We start from the raw sequence: 18,119 nt of genomic DNA, 5'->3' as shown, positions 1-18,119 counted from the left end.
TTCATGTCCTCAAATTATTTGTTACCATGGCAACTCTCATAACGCCAAAATGGGTCCATGTGCGGCTTTGTTGTTGACGGCAGCACAATATTTAATCATTACGTTAATTTGTTTGTTCGCCTCTAAATGTTTGTGCAGAATGTTTTAGAGTACAAAAATCACACTAGGTAATAGTGGCTGTAATAAAATAGTTTTCGAGGTGCCGAGCAATCCTTAACCGTTAAGACTGTTGCCATTTTACGTGTAAGATGTAATTATGAATTAGGTAAAAACTGATTTTTTAAAAATGATTTTACATATAGTAACTATTGAAGTTGCACACGAGCGCCCCCTCAGGATGTAAATATGTGTGGAGCTGATAAAAATCTCATTTATATCATTATTGACTAACTTTCATTGTCAGAGAGTGAACCAGCTCCTAATTTTAATGCTTACAGTTATTACAGCAGCTACAAAAATGAGCAAAGAATATTTACATTATCAAAAAAAAAAGTCTAGCGTGAGTTAATGCACTTTATGATGCACATAGATGTTATACGTGCGCATAGTTTAATGAGAGAATTTGAGAAAGAAAGCAGTATTCAGTCCGTGAGCACACTGGTTAAAAAAACGGTGTTTTAGCGATGACTTATCTGAACAACTCTGATTGGCCATTGCATTCATAAACTCAGCGGAATCATGTGTGATTGGTTCAATGCACAACAATATAAAAACATAAATAATACTAATAAAAAATTAGTCCTCTTGCTTAAGTCAAAGGAATCAGACACAATCGATATCTCTGACAATACTGCACTTTCATTCATAACATTTAAATATGTAAGCATGGTTGCATATTGTGCCTTTTTTTTACATTAAGGCAAACAAATGTGTTATCATTACGAATTATAATTCTAACAAATACATTAAAAAAATAATACTGTATTTACGACTAGCAAAATAGCGCATTAAGGTGAAATAAAATGTTAAAATATTTAAATAAAATATGAAACCCGCTAACGCAAATGGCAATATAGCATTTTGTTCAAAACATAAATAACTACATTTAGCACTGACATGTTTAAAAAAAATAAATAAAATAAAAAATAACACTAATAATGTTTAGTAGAATCTCTTTTTTTAAATGTAATTTTACAATATATAAATCTTTCCATTTATGCGTCATAAACAGCCCCGTGGCTCACGGGAGGGCTAATATTCGCTTAAATTATACACCTCCGCCGCAATTTAGGGTAAAACGCCGATTGAGATGGAACGAACAGGCATGTTATTGCGATATTCCTCCTTCATTTTCAACAAAGCTGCAGAGACAACCGCCCAGGCCTCCCCCATTTTCGCCTGGAAAGTCACCTCTCCAGTGTTTGAGTGTCTGAAGCCGTTGGCTGCTCCTGAACCGTTTGGCTCTTTCTCCACTAGCAAACAGCCCCACAATGTACCTCAATCGCTCTTAAATCTATTTTTAAACGGTTTTATTCCGCTCCACGCCGATGCGAACGGGACCGGACGCTTGTTTGGGAATTTATCTGACGATCTGCCGCCTCAAAGCAGCTTTATAACGCTTTGTTTGAGCGCTATTTGACAAAATAACCGAGGAGGAGGAAATTCCACACAAGCAGTGAAAGGCAGCCCTCGCGCTCATCCGGGTATAAAAGTGAGTGTTTTCTTCATTTTACTCGTTATATCGATTATATAGCAGCATATGCGCGCTAATGTACCTCTGCGTGTTTTTAATAATAATATATAGCGATTTATAATTTGGCAAGGGCATTTCTTTTGGAGGATCTCGCTGGGTGGGGGATGGGCAGCTATGTGTGTGTGCGCGTGTGTTTGAGTGTGTGTGTGTGTGTGTGCCCGCGTAAATGCAGCACCACTTCAGATTGTTTGGTAGTTTAGGTGTGTGCAAAACATAATTTCATTAGACATTAGTATCTAATGATGACAATCTTTTAAGTCAATTATGAATTAAATTGACTTCATTGCACGTGATATTGCCTCAATTATGGTTATGTTTTTATGTAATTTAAAATTAGACAGTTTATTTTAACATTTATTCTAACGTGCATTAAAACAAATCTACTAAAGTTGACGTTCTCACATAAATGCTCTTATTCTGCATCAGTGGTGCACCTCTTGAAAACACTGGTGTTGTTGGTTACACTCATTCGTTGTTTGTGTAATTGATTAATGTAACGTTATTTGAACGTTGCGTGAATGATCAATTATCAGTGTTTATAATAAGACTGTAAAGGAAGATGAGCTCGAGCACATGACAGTGTTGTGGGCAATGCACTAAACTCTATGAGAGTGGGGGAGGGGAGCTCAACTCACATTCAGTGTTTGGGCAAACAAGAGTGTGTGTTGAATGACAGGATCGTGGATTTATAATTATTTACACGAAAAGTGGTATTTCTGAGCATGCACGCTGATTGTGCACGCTGCCATCCTCAGATCAAGCAATGCATGTGATTGCACCAACACCAACACAAACTACTACTACTTGTGGCTTACGTTCTGTTCTACAGTCACTCGGAGAGTGCTGTTGTATTATTAGAGTAAAAATGTTAGACTGTGTAAGATGAATGTGTGTGAAATATTTGGATCATAGTGTTTAGTCTACTGTGGGGGTGGGGAACTCTGTACTCACTCTCTGTGTGTGTGTGTGTGTGTGTGTAATTTGAAGGCCATGTGTGTTGGGAAACTCCCATTGTAATGGCTCACATGTAACGCATTCAGTTCAAAATCCTTAAAGTCATTTATTATAGGGATTAGGTTAACCTAGCTCATTGTTACACAATCTCCCCCCTCTCCAAATTTAGGCCTATAATAATATGCGGTAAAATACAAACAAAGCGTTTTTTAATTTTAACTACGGTATCGTCTTAGATTCTACGAGTAGATGATTTGAGTCTCCCAGTCTTTGTTTGAAATCTGCGTCTCTGTAAGTGGAAGAGTGGCACGGTTATGTAACTAGTGCCTGAGAGTGGATTGAAGCAAGATGTGGGGGATGGGACAGACAGTTCTGATCTATTGCGCTTTTTTTCCCTCTTTTTTTTCCTCCCCTCTTTCCTCCATCGAGCTGAAATGCAGTGGGTCAGCCGATGTGTTGAAATGTGACGTTTGTGTCTGTGCTCCGTTGCGGTGCGGTGTCGTTGACCCTGTTTTTTTTTTTGTTGAGCCTCAAGGTTGAGATGAGATGGGCAGATGGTGGTGTGGGCTTGAAAATGCCTGCCATGGTCTGTGCTCTCTTGAACAAGGCCCGTGATATTTCGTGCAAGGTCATTGAGGAACGCCGTTGTTGTAACTTGTCTAGTTGTGCAATACGATACGGTATAAAACACGTAATATGATTTTCAGCGCGCCCACGTGATGATGACGACTTTTTAAAGAAGTAAACGATTTTGTGTACGCAGTGGAGGGCAACCAGTCAGCTAATTTTGGTATTGTTTATATCTTTCTGCGGCACACCGAAGCGTTGCCCGTTTGGTTAGTTAACATGAAACTGAGCTCAAGTGAAGTTAAACTGACTCTCGGGTCTGTTTCTTGAATGATTGGTGAATTATATGGTTGGTGGCCTGCTATCAGGTCCATCAATCACATTGTGAGTTTGAAGTGACTCTGTACTGTAACTGCACACTACTTTCAGTTTATCCACCATATTTTGCAACGTAGAAGTACACTATTTTCTGTCAGTGATATGCAAGACTTTTGATTCATTAGCTGCTCTAGGTTTAACTCGAAGAATAACCAAATGCAGTGAAGCGATTAAACTGTTTGTGCTACAAACCGGCATCCATTTGCTTTTATGATAAATTAACATCATGCCAAATGCCAGTTTGCGTTATCTAGTAACATAATCGACCGCTTTTGCACAGCTGAAATAACTGTAAGCAAGTAAAACTTGAAGCCTTGTACGTTTAATTGTACGTTTATGGTTTAACAATGGCTTTTATTTTACATATAATACAGTCGATACAGTAGAATGCATACAATCTGAGTACTGGTACAGGAGTTATTGTGAAACCCCTACAAAAAGTTATGTTATACATTTATTTTTTGGGGAAAAAAGCTAGCTAAGACCTTCAGACTGATGTCAGGGTCTGAGAGCCAGGGACCGCTTTGAATGGTCGAGGGCCCAACCAAGAGGCCATATAACTGACAGGTAAAGCAACCAATGATGTTTAGTTTTGTGCCGCGTCATGGTTATGTCTGTGGAATTGTCCCCACAATAACAGACCAGAGTGTAAAGACAAACTGCACAATTTTCCGCTGTCCCAGGCGAAAGACGCGAACGCGAGGCAATCGAGACAATTTCTGATTCGCCACAATCGTTTCAGTTGTCTGGGACAGCCTTAAATTGTGCAGGGTGTCAGGCTTTAAACCTCGTATGATGCGAACCTGACATTTTTCACATATTTTGAAAATCCAGCATCTAGCTGATGCTGATAAGCGCACACCGTCACAGTTGAAAACACGACTGCTTTTTTTCTTCCACGAGAGGGTTTGGTGTCAACTTTGGTGGCATCTTTCATTAAAGTATGTGACGCGTCTCCCAGAAATCATGTGTAATTTGACCTGATGTCGACATCAATACTTTCCAATTTCATGTGCAGTATGCGTTAGATGATTAGCCAGCGGTTTGTGGGTATGATGTCTGAGTTATAAAATTCTTTCCGCTTTGCTAACTATTACAATATAAGGTACGCAGCGACCTGTTAACTAGTTAAAATTTGGAATAATACGTAGTGTACATTTGCGGAATAATGTCAAAAATGATTGCAGTAATGACTGTTTTCTGACAGGTTTCTGAATATCATCCATGTCTGAATATTTTCTCTAGACCAGGCCACCGAATGGTGTGTTTACAGTAAGAACATGAATAGAAAGAAGTGTTTCAGCGTACAAAAAATGGCATCACCTTTAAATTAAGAGCGGCTTATGCGGAATTTGACACCTTATCAGATGAAGCCTTTTTCAGCACCTCGTCTGTCTGGGTTATCGTGGCTCATATTATGGATCTGTGTGTGAGTTTCGGGGGAGGGGAAGAGGAGGCATCCCGCTGTAGACGAGCGGGACCGTCCCTGGTGTGATTGACTTCACCACGGTCAGCTTCCCTCTGTGAATGATTCCCAGAAACTGCTTGCTGACTAAATTTAGATATCAGTTACAGCGAGTTCAGATGTGCCGTTAAACAGTGTTGTGAAAGCATAAAAAATAGCACAGCGTAACGTGGGGGGACAAAATTCGGTTCGAGGAGAGCTACGACCTGAAATACGTCCGTGCATTAAACATAGGGGACTTCTTTGACAGGCCAAATTGCACATGTATAGTATTATTTATAGAACATTTTTTTAACATATTAAGATGTACAAGAGATATAATTAGTAAAAAAAAAAAGTTTTGGGTGGGACTATCATTGTGCATAGACAAAATATACGTATATATGTTAAAGTATGGGAAACCATACTTTATGGACACAATCAGTGCTTACTCAACAACTGGTGTACAACTTAGCTTAAAGAAATCCTACATTTCAGTCAGTTATGTAGGGACTCTAAAATGATGACTCGTTTATTAACCAGCACAAATATGAGGCGGTAAAGCAGGTGCAGGCTGTGAGGCATTGTTTTACTGAACTAGAATGTGAATCTAGTCTCATTATGTTGTCTGATCTCTGGCTGTTTACCTTTTTGTCTGTGTTGACTCAGGTTCTGTGAAAACCAGATATGACCGTAAGTGGAAGTAAAACTTCAGAAAGCGACTTCCCCTTTTCTTCGCCAACGAGTAACACAGGTTACTGGTTTTCTAATACGATCCCTCCGTTTTGTTTAGATGGTTTCATCATAAATCGGCAGTAGAACGATCTGCCTTCCTGTTATTCATAATTTGCGCGGCGTGACCCAATAAAGCATTTCAGGGCATTATTCAAATAATTTTACCAGTCGTGTGTCACGTCACGTTGGTTTTGTTTCGCAGATGGAGGGTTACATACGTGAGCGAGAGCTTAAACCTGCAGACTGGTTGTTCCTGTGCTCAGCTGTGGTGGTGTATGGGGGATGGGTGGATTTCTGACCTGCGCTTTAGCTGTTCATTTGTCTCTTCCTGCTCTCTGACAGACTAATGAAACCTCTGTAGCTTCCCCACCCACCCACCCACACGGTTGCATGCTTTTGTTGTGCGTGACCCGAAGGTCAAGTTCAACATGTAAATCTGCAGTTGTCCCAAGTGCTCCAAAGGGCACTTGTTGTTTGAGAATCAAGGAAATATTTAAAGGCAGCGTATTGTTTTGGTTTTTTTTTGCAATTCACCTTGCTTGACATTGGTGGCAGTTAAATATTCAACAGTTTTCAGCAACATGATGTAACTTGTTGCAGCGCAGTATACAGAATATTTGCAATTTTACCAACGCCACATTAAATATATCGATTTTCGGTTTGTTCAGCAAGTGTTCCTGCTTCTTGCGTTTCTAAATGTAAAGAACAAGTTATGTTGGTTTTCGTAAATCAATTGAAACAGTTTCATTGCATTTATTTTACTAAAAATAATTGTCTGGAACTGGTGAAGTTTTAGTGAGGAAATAAGTAGGCATGTGTTGCGTAATGTGATATAACATCTCGTATTCATGAATAATCAGTGGAATATACATGAAAATGTTTATGCGGATAAAAAATTAAACGGCCCTAATTAAATAGATTTGCACTGTATTTTTTATTTTGGATCTGCTGTTTAGTTGTGATGAAGATGATGCAGCTAACACTTATTCACAAGGTTATTTCACAAATGGCAAGACGTGCTTTTAATAAAATTTGACTATGTCAGAATGGCTGTATGTAGGCTTACGGTGTGTACTTTCAGGCTAGAGTACATGGTTATATATGTAAATAAACAACATTGTAACAGTACAAAGCTGGTTGAAAACCAGTGACCTTGTCCTTCAAACACAACAATAAAAGTGATGATTAGAGCATTCATTCTGGGTCTGTGACTGTTTTGTCACTTTTTATTTTTAACCGACCTTTGTTTTGTAGAAGTTGAGCATAGACCTTATTCAAGTTGGTCGTTGAATTTGAAAAAGAAAGGATATAATCTCATTACAATAAAACATGTTCTACGAAGTTTCTGCGTAAAAATATTGGTCAATTTTTGCATTGGTTTGCATGATAACAGCAGGGTTTTTTTTTTGCTGATGGGACCAGCATAAATATAGCTGTTTCCCCAGTACAGCTGTTATTAAATGACAAATATTTTTGTAGTTTCAATTTCAATTCTTCAGCTTATGTTTCGATTCTGATTCAAAATGTTATTTTGGATGTGATATCAGTTACTTTGCAAATTTTCTTTGTCAGTCGTTACTACATTGCTAGTTAAAATTCACTTTATTAAAAAAAAAAATACAATTACAACATTATGTTTTTACTCCAATTATTTTTTTTAAATATAAATATTGAAATGCCGGCAGTCATAAAGTTAATTTAAATGTGAATTAAATATAGAAGAAAAGTAAAAATTGTAATTGTTTTGTGTAAATTTAACAAAGTAAAGTTTTCTAACTAGCAAGTTTATGGTCACTGAATGTTTTTCTCCTGAGGTAAATACGACGTCATGTGACATAGCTTGTGCATGTAACAGATTTTAAACTGTTGTATCACACAGGACACAGATTTTGGTAAGTTGTACTCAGATAGTCATTCATGTTTATTTCATGCTCTAGCTGGTATTAATGATCAGTCCCTTGTTGCTGTACTCCACGTTAAGCAGCGCCAAAAATGTATTATTTGAATGTTGATATAAAATTGAGAATTTAGAATGTGACACTTTTTCATATCAGAGGCGCATTAAAATGTTTTTTTTTTTTTTTTTTTTTAAGAGTCATTGCAGACTCATCCCAGCCCAGTTTTGCCTTTAAAGCATTAGTAAATCGGACCCGTACAAGGCTTTATCAAATGTAGAGGTTCGGCAGTAGACACACATTTCTATTTTTAGAGTGTCTGGCATGTGTGTTCATGCATGCATTCAAGTAATACAGAAGTGCCCGGGACTCTTGCGGTCTGAGGTGCTACTTACATTAGCTCTGGGAAACTTATTCGTGCCTAGGTGCTACAGAGCCTTCTCCCCCCCAAATACAATTTCTAACTTGTCTTGCTTGCTGGGCTCCGCAAGATGAAATATTTTGCTGACGCTGCAAAGCGTCTTCACAAATTCTTTTTGAGAACTAACATTTGCTTTTAAACTTCAAGGATGGCAACCAGGGAATGCATATGCTATAAAGTTCAAGTTTGAAACTCTGCCAGCAACCTGCAAATCAGAAGTGGCATTCCTATTAAATTGGATGGCAAAACGAGCACAAGCTAATAGAACGGCGTAATACCCCTGAAAGAGGCTCTGCGTCGTTACTAGAGTTAGGGGAAGAGATCCCTTGAAGCATCTTCCAGTGCGTTGACAAATAGGAATCAACGAAATCAATGCATCTTGTACTGTCGAATAGTTGAGGATCATTGGTTGATCTTATCACTTATTTCTGAATGCATTCACCTCCTGGGTTCTTTACATTGAAGATTTCCTAATGCATTTTGTCAGAAAGGAATTGGATCAAGGTGTTTTAATTAATCTCTGTGGTTAAGGTTTAGAGTTATTGATGCGTTTGTCAATTCTCATGAGCAGCGCGGATTAGAGTATAGAAGGAGTGTACTTTACGAAACGGTAGCTAAACGTATTTATAACAACTGAATTCGAGCATGTTCACATGGCAAGTTTTTTTTTTTTTTCCCTCTCTAAAGAGGTGAGGTCATTTGTCCCACTCAGAAACCTTTATTTCAATCATATACAAAGCTTTTTTACTACTACTACTACTACTTTTTTTTTTATAATGGAGCAAATTACACCTTTTCAGCTAACTAAGGGCTCTCAACCGTGTCTGGATATGAATGTCTTTGATGTAATTAATTTTTTTTCTCTGAATTCCTGTGCATTTATGTCGACTCTAAATGACAATTAATGACAGTTAAATGTCCCATCGTACCACCCGGTGCAGATTTATTGTGGATACATTGTATATCGACCGAAAAGTGGGCAGTTTTAAATGGGCAATGTCACGAGAACCAATACTGTGGTACCAAGTCGGTATAAACATTTAAAAATCCTGTACTTTCTTCAGTAGCGCAAGTACTGATGGTACCAAAGGTAGCCAATAGCGAGGCTGCTATTCTTCTGGAACTGACGGGGGACAGCCATCATACGCCTGGAAGTGTTTGAGTCGATCCTCAAAGTGTAAAGAAGAAGAAGAAATGCCTACAAGCACACGAAAGAGCTACACGTGGAAGACGGTGACAATGTGTTAGCATTAAGTGAGATTTAAATGCGCTGCACATGAAGTTACTGACTTCTGACAGCTTACAGCTTGTTCATTTGTTGTGTATCCGTCCGTGCCACTAATTTTATGTTTTTGTAATGTTAATAAAAGGCGTTAACGTTTAAATATTGTTGTTTGTTCCCTGTGGTATCGAGTTGGTATCAAGTGTGAAGTACTTTTAGTGGTATCTGTACTGACTGCTACATTTTTAAAGATACAAGCAATTGATATTACCTCTTCAATAAAACAAGAGGAATGCTAAAAAAAAAATGTAGGTTGAGGGTTTAATATTTTTGCTGGAGGGTTTAAAACCGAGCAGTTCAGTCCAATAAGCTCTGACATCGCTTAAATGGCTCTGTAATTTGTTGAAATCCCTTAATGTGCAACCCAGCCTTTTCCTCAGAGATTTCATCTGATACAACCTCAGTAATGCGGTATCCGCATGAGTTTTTATCATTGCTAGGTTTTTTTTGTGTAAACATTATGGAGGGAGATTATTTTCTGGCCCACATACAGGCAGACAGACAGACTGACGAAATGCTGTGTTATCTGTCTTGTTTAAAGTAAAAGTTTTTTGTTTTCCGTCATCACCGTCAAGATATTGATATCAGACTCATATTGGCTAGACCATTATCTGTTAGATAGCCATGTTGTCTAGACCTATATGTTTTGGACTTACGCAGATTTAACAGTTGCGAAGAAGGATCTCTGTCACTAATTACTTTTATCCATTAGACCAATGCTTGGACGAAGCAGGCCAGGCTGTGTAATGGTGTATTTGTGCTCGGTGTAGGCAATGGGAAACCTCGTCTTGCTAAGCTGAGATCATGGTATCTGTTCTCTGAGAGTAAAAGGGCCAAGTGCATCAGTCAAGTGGCGTCAGAATGGAGGAATTATATCGTTGCTGAAGGCTAGAGAGCATGGTGTCAGGTGATTGAAGGTTTGGCTTTTTTTAATTGTTGCGAAATTGTATTTGTGGTTGTGTAGTGAATGCAGTCACATTAGATACGTTTTGACTTACTTTCATGGCAGAAATCAATGATGTAGACGATGTAGACGATGTACACCGCAAAACAAATTTAGAGAAGTCAAATAAAACAGGTTGTAGCAGTTTTAGAAGAAAATCTTGTTTGTTTTTCTACGGATATACTTATTTTTTTGGTTTAAATTGGAGCATTACCTGCTGTTTCATTGTAATAACGTAGGAAATTATACTGAGTGACTTTATGTAGGAAGCACAGCTCACTCAGAAGTCAAATTCGCATGACCAATTTCAGCCAATTGCTAAATCTCCATCTCTTTTTGCTCGCACAATCAGATGAATTTCTCGATCACGTGGATTACAGCAAGGCTGTCCGGACTTGGTCCCGGAAGGCCAGTGTCCTGCAGAGTTTAGCTCCAACCCTAATTAAACACACCTGAAGCAGCTAATCAATCTTTTACTAGGCATGTTAGAAACTTCCATGCTGACAAGTTAGAGCTAATCTTTGCCGGGCACTGGCTCTCCGGGACAATTCACCAAACCGTGTGGCCACACTTTAAGAACGTGCACATTGCTGGCAATTTACCAACAGCCTGACAGTTATTATTTTTTTTTAATTGTCAAAATTGGTTTTTCAGAAGTGGTGCTTTAGTGATGAGACAGAAGTTCTTGAAATCATTTAACTGATCACCTTGAAAGCTTCAGCCACATAAAAATACTACAAAAATTTAATTAACAACCAGCGGTGTCCAATTTAGCTCTTGGAAGGTTGCCATCCAATAAAGTTTAATTGAGGTCTTCAGAATTATCAAGAACTTCCAGACTAGTGTGTTTGAGCAAGTTGGAGCTAAACTCTTCAGTTGGTGGTGTACTAGTATGGCTGGGCAATATGATCCATTCTCACAGTTACATTTTTCATATCTGACCATATCAATTTTGACATGTCAATTTTTATTTCTATCAAATTTAAATGCACATTTTTTTGCTGCTTTGTACAATCTGCTCCTTCTACAATCTGAAACTAGTTTGCTAGGCCTGTACAGTGCGACAAAATCAGTCTGAGCATTGAATAAATATACTACAGTAGCACGTGTTGTACAGTTTTGCATATGAATGAGCCGGTTTACAAACCTGTTGTCCAACAAAGATATCATTTATATGCTTTTTCTCCAAGTTAACAGTTGTTTGTTTGAAATAATGTTTTGTTACCAGATGTGGTTTCGTATTACAGAATGATAAATGCTTTGTCTATTAACGTTGCATTAGCTATAAATATACTTTCCTTACAAAAAATACCCAAGACTGCTGAAAGAACCCAGATAAGCCATACATAAGCCATGCATTTTGTGCAACTGTATGTTTGTCTCAAAGTTTCATTCAAAATCTCCATTCTGTGTTTTATTAACTTGGCAACTTGATACCTTTGTACATATTAGGGATTTCTTGGAGTATGTGGAGTTTTTGTTCATGCATTACATGCATACTCAGTAATGCTCAAGATATATTTTTAAGCCCATATCGGCCATTCATATTTAAAAAAAAAATAAATAAAGTAATTGTGACAAGGATTCTTAAAAATTTTTTTTTCCAAAGCACATATTTGTTTGACGTTTTGACATGCAGTCTTTGTGCGCACAGGGCAAAAGGAGCGAGGAATGGGAGGATAGCACTAAAATGAAAAATCTGGTCTACAGAAAAGATGATGATGGTGCTGTTTTAACCGGCGGTGTATAAATAAGCTGTGGAAATAACGCTGCTCGATATATCGTTTCAGCGTTGATACCGCAATGTGCTCATTAATCTCATCGCAAGGTGTGCGATGATTAGTACAGGTTACTGACCGTTATATTTCTATTTCTATTTCTTTGCTCACACACTGACACCGTGACTAAACTGTGACATCTGTACATGGATACTCATTTTTAAATAAATCCAGCACCAGAGGTACCGCAAGGCATTATTAGAGCTGGAAATCCATTTATCCTTTGTTAAAACTTCTACGTCTTCGTGAAGAGCACAGATCACGGTTGCTTAGCAACGCCAGACGCCACAAATACGCAAGCTCTTGAGCACTTTAGAAAGGTGGAGAAAGTTTTTCACGTTTAAAGGCCCCAAAGTCTACGATGGACACGAAAAGGTGTTCAATCATGAACGGCGTGTTGGTTAGAAATGCAACGAGTCATGCAGGAGCACGAGTTGCAGAACACTGAATTCTGTTCACTTCCGTGGCCGCTTGCGTCTGGAATGACGTACACGTGAAACTATACGATGCATAGCTCTGCAAGCGTCAGTTTGCAAGCAGTTGCTTTTGGCTCAGGTGAAGGTAAAGAGAATGGATGCGTGTAAACAGTATATTGGTTCACAGCAGTTTAATGTTCCTGCTTTTTGTGTAAAATGTTACAGCAGAACACTTACTTTTTTGTACAAAATTACTTTTTGTAACCTTAACATTCACTGCTTTTAACAGTGGAAGCTATGCAGCAATGTTTTTAATCAGTAATTAATCAGTTTCTGTAACTGAATACTGTAGATTTATCTGTAAAAATATAAAGCGCTGTTTATTTCATTTGTATCTTTGTTCTGTTTCGTTTATCTAAGCTTGTAATTTTTTTGCTGGTTTACACCCCGATCATTGATTTTTCTTTTTCAAATAGAGCTATTCAAGTCATTTGGTGATTTTTATTTGATTTTTTTCCCCCCATATCGCAATATATATATATAATGTTGGTCAAACTTGCTCTTAAGGCTTTACATGCTAGCTTAAAGTTTATGGAGTTGTCCCCTGTGTTTGTGCACATTATTGCTGAGAAAAAGATCACAATGTCAGTTTTTTTCTCCAATATTGTACAGCCCTAGTCTACATTAATAATACAACAAAATTCCATATCTGTACCCCACATTTCTGCCATCATTCCATGGTGCAGTTAGTTTTTCTACAGATCGAAAAGCCTTTGACTGTATCCTTGTGCACACAGTGTTTCTGCTGTTTTTGTCAGTTCCGTTTCTTCTGATTTAAATTCATAGTTTATCCATTTGTGTTCTTCGCTGAATTCAAGCATTTCACACTGGATCTCACAGCGCTGTTTAGTGGTCACGTAACCGTCACTTGAACTTTGAGCTGAGTGGAAAAGTGCTTGGCGTCGTTCAAACGATTAGCTCCGTTTCGTCACCCTTAATATTATATTAAACATTTATCTAATTCAATATTTTGTTGCTGTAATGTTACTAGTCAGTCATCCTTACCATCCATTAAAGTTTTTTTTGTTTTAATGTATAGTACATTATTATAGATCGTATTATTGAAATCGTAGCTAGAAGAGCTTGCTTGTATTCCTTAAAAAAAAAAATCTGAAAGACTTGGTCTTTCTTGGACAAGACAAAACCCCACTTTAGTATCAAGTGCAACCGTGCAGCTCATTCACAGACTAACAGCCATTATTCTAAAACGATCGTGCTCTTTTGGTAAATGTGTAGGTGGACCAACACGTATGTCCATGGCATCTCTTCATCTCGAAACTATATGCAGGGCAGCTGTACTTCTCCTGCCTCCCTGCACTCGTAAATACCAACACGCGGTTTGGAGCGAAAACCATATATTCTGCGAATGGCTTCCTTAAACGTAAACGTGACTTATCTCTCTCCAAGATTCTGCAGCTTCCTTAAGGCTAATCCAAATGGCTCAGCTCCCTAGTAAACGCAATGTATCTGATTGAGATCGACCGTAGCTTGATATTTCTACAGTGCATAATCGTTGCACGCTCTTGAGATGGTGTGTCGACACAGACTGCATGTTTCCAATCAAGTTTTAGTATGTCGGTATAACAGGATATCAATAATCTTTATGCTGAAAGATATTATTCTTCTGAAAGTCAGGATTAATAAGTCACCGATTCATAAAGTCTATTGACTTTAAGCAGATTTTTACAGTTTTATTCTGATGTTGTTATATAGACATTCACTCTTTTGCTGCTCAAACAACACGTTCATTATTTTAAATGTTGTAAATAGTCGTGATGCATATTTTTGGAAACGCCTGTCATCTTTTCCATGTTATTTGTTAAATAAAAAGTTCAGTAAATAGCATTTATTTAAACTTGAAATCTTTTGTAATGTTTAAAGTCACTTTTGATCAATTTAGCATGTCCTTACTGAATAAAAGTTTTACAATTTTCTCCAAACTTTGAATGATAGTTTATCATGCATATTAAGCAGAAAAAAACGAATGATTTGTCTGTGATTATTAACAGGAAATTGTCTAGCTAATGCTGCATCTGAAAGCAGGTTATGGCGATCTACTTCTAAACACAGAACCAGCTTTACTGACGAGCTGCTCATGATAATAAAATTTTATTGAATTGCAAAGCCCAAATAAAACGCATTCTGTAACATGATTTTTTTTTTTTTTGTTGTTTTTACTACTTTTAAACACAAGCCAAACCTACAAGGTGTCATGCAGTTTTTCATTGCAGTGCACACGCTCTGATATATAATTTCACACGTTGTGTCCAATTAGTTGCAATGATTATGTCCTCGTCTCCCTTTTCTGGCCTTTTGTTCACTCCTGTCCGACCTCTCGACCATTGTGCGTCCTCATCTTTTTTTCTTTTTTTTCCCTCCCTTTTTTTCCCTCTGACAAGCAGTTTTTAGCGTGTGCAACCTTATCGAGTTTTGCCTCCATTGACCTTCATCAGTCCCACACGTCTTTTCTGCTGGTCTCAGATGACCCAATTAAACTCTTTCTCTCATTCTGTGCCGCCTTTCTCACCAGACTCACTCCGGAACGTTAAAAGGGTGAGAGTCAAGGTTCAGGAAAGGCCATCTCCATGGTGAAATGCTGCTGTGTGAGAAAAATATGCTGTAACGATAGTCTAGCCAGAAAGTAAACCTGGAGACGCTGTCATGTGAAATGGCCAGGTCGTTGTCGATGGGCAGCAGGAACAGACTTTGATAGAGGAACCTTTTTAGATGTTTCTCGTCAATCCAGATCCCCCAGAATGAGGATGAGCGAGATCCCTTTGTCAAGACACTTGTCTCTTAGAGAAAAATGTTTAAAATTTAAGTTTCGCAATGTTTCATTTAAGAAGCCACCCAGTGGGTAAAGATATTCATATTGGAGCTCTGTACATGTGTAGTAGCTTTATTATTGTTTTTTGGAAAGGATTCAAATGATTAAGTTTTTCCAGAGGCGTTTTTTTGTATTTTCAATTCACTGCTGAGACCGTATCAGAATGCAAGCAGTACATTTGACAGCAGAATTGCTCAAAAGCGCGCAAACAAAGAAATACATTTGTGCTACCGACCTGTCAATTCACAAATACGAGAGCTGTGATTTGTGAATGGATGTTTTTGACAGTTTAAAAAAACCATTATCAATCAAAAGTAATTGCTCCTGTCATTCCTGTGAAGCCCGAAAGTTGTTAGAGAATCTCAAGGTTATATATTCACGTCATGCTCTGCAAAAATATTCTTTGATTTTGGACTTGCAGGTCAGCACTTCCTTTTTCATTCAAGCAGCAGAAAAGCGTTAGGTGCACCAGAGTAAAAATAGCTTAAAAGGTGCATTTATATTGACCTGATGATAATATTACAGTGTAGATCACATTTTATCCATTGCTTTGGCATTCAGAAAGACTCTGTTTTCTTTGTAGCAGCCTGTTACCTTGATAAATAAAGCTGGCATGCTGATGGAAACTGGTTTACACTGACTTCCGGATGGCTGACCAGTCAAATTGGAATCAATGAGACTTGGACAGACATTCTGTGAAAGATCCATGAGCGGCTGAGTCTGCTACTGTACTTCAACAGTGAAACTAAACGCCCCTGAGCTTGTTTAAAGACTGAAAGCCCCTGCTTCCACCTGTTTTATAGATGTATTTTTTAGTGATTCGGTCAGCCAGGATGCTCTCATGTTGGCTCTGCTTTTTTGCGGGAGCACGTGTGCAGTGTGCAAATTAGAATTGGGTCAATAGATGAACGCCGATGGCTAATAGACATCACAATGTTGAGGGGGTCATCGTGAACCCCCTCCACTTTACCCCCGCATCCCAATAGCGCGTTCAGACACAAAACTAAGTGTACTACGGAACCCCTAAAGAAAATAAACATGAGGTGGGAGGAAAATACATATTTCAATACTTTGTCTTGTAGCTTTATCATTGGGTAATTATACTGTATTTAAAATTGCGGCCATTAGGCAGTTTTAGCAGTTTCAATGCCAGGCATAAAAGAGGCTTTCTTTTATGCCTGGCATTGAAACTGCTTTTGAATGCACGATTTTTTTAAGTTTTGCTTTCACTTTCGAGATTCACGATCGCACATACCCATTTATACTACGGAGCGGCAGTGCTTGCCACTCAGTCAGCGGTGCTCAGAATCTGCAAATCATTCGGCATCGTCCTGATGTCTCCATGACATGGACATTTCATGTACTGTAATGTAACAGACGATCGTTTTATTTTTTCTGTGCATTTCTGAATACGCATTTAAGGTTTGAACACATCCCCTAACCAACCCCCCTCCACGGTTTCATCCTCCATCGCGGTGTTTCACTGTAGACGTTGACCTATGTCAAATTTGTTAACATCACCCAACAGTAGTATAAATGCTATTGAATGAAAGAACCGATGTTGCGAATGAAAAGATTCTGCCGTGTTGAACAATAGGCTAATGACTGAATCACTTTGCTTTGTCATAGAACTATGTGCATCTTATTGACTTATTGAAATGTCATTTAATTACTCACCATCATGCTGTTCCAAACCCACGAAACCTTTTATTCATCTTTAGAACGAAAATTTAAGATAAATGACCTTGCGTAGACAGCAACACAATTACTACGTCCAAGGCCCAGAAAGGTAGTAAGAACATTTTTAAAATGGGCCATGTGACATCAGTGGCTCAACCTTCATTTTATTAAATTGCGAGAACACCTTTTGTGTTTAAAAAAAAAAGAAAAAAAAACAGAAATGTTATTCAGCATTTTTTTTTAGTCTTCTCTATGACTGCCATGATCCATGCGTGTGCATCCCTCTGCTTGTAAACAAGGGGCAACGCCATTCAGAATGCCAGCTTGTGAGTGCGTGATGACTGAGAGAAAGAGAAGGAAAGAGAAGAAATTGAATAATGGTGTTTGCTGCGTATTCTCATAGCTTCATAACATTCCGAATGAATGTGGTAGTTGCGTTGCCGTCTATTTAGGGTCAGATAGTGTTCTGTAGATGAATGAATGTCTTGGAACAACATGAGTTGAGTAATTTAATGACAATTTATTTTTGGACGAACTATCTTTTTAACACCGGTCACAAAAGCACATCTTAATATCAGGTGGAAACAAGGTATTGGATCACTTCCTGTTGTGCTAATGCACATTTTACACTATTAATTGTCAGATTTGTGTTAAATTCAGGGTTGTTTTTCTGAAGCGATGTTCCTGAAATGTGTGCACAGTATGCTGATAAATGACATGTAATTAAAGCTAGAGGATGCATTTGCGCTGATTTGCACTCTCTGTAGTTTTTAAACCTGTCTTCTCTAGCATGCAGCCACATGCAGAGTGTTGAATTCTGTGCTTTAATATAATCTGCTTAATATTGTTGTTGTTGTTGTTGTTGTTTTAAAAAAACAAAAAAACGTTGATTAGTTCATGTACCCTGATACCCCTTTTTTATTTAAACCTTAATGTCACCTTAAAGGAACAATCCACTTTTTTTGGAAATGGATCATTCTCCAACTCCCCCAGAGTTTAATAAGTTGAGTTTTACTGTTTTGGAATCCATTCCAGCTGAACTTTGG

At 38.1% G+C, this 18,119-nt stretch overlaps 1 protein-coding gene across 3 annotated transcripts in view; it reads left to right on the top strand.

Annotated features, from left to right (window-relative positions):
- Positions 1-1,368: 1,368 nt before the first annotated feature.
- Positions 1,369-18,119, top strand: part of tbl1xr1a (tbl1x receptor 1a) — a 41,314-nt gene continuing 24,563 nt past the window's right edge. For all 3 annotated transcript variants that reach the window (XM_043252242.1, XM_043252241.1, XM_043252240.1), the window contains exon 1: positions 1,369-1,651. The gene's annotated coding sequence lies outside the window, so the exon portion shown is untranslated. The remainder of the gene's footprint in view (positions 1,652-18,119) is intronic.

The sequence above is a fragment of the Puntigrus tetrazona genome, chromosome 11 (assembly GCF_018831695.1).
Source record: "Puntigrus tetrazona isolate hp1 chromosome 11, ASM1883169v1, whole genome shotgun sequence".
Lineage (NCBI taxonomy): Eukaryota > Metazoa > Chordata > Actinopteri > Cypriniformes > Cyprinidae > Puntigrus > Puntigrus tetrazona.
This window is presented reverse-complemented; position numbering and strand designations above follow the sequence as displayed.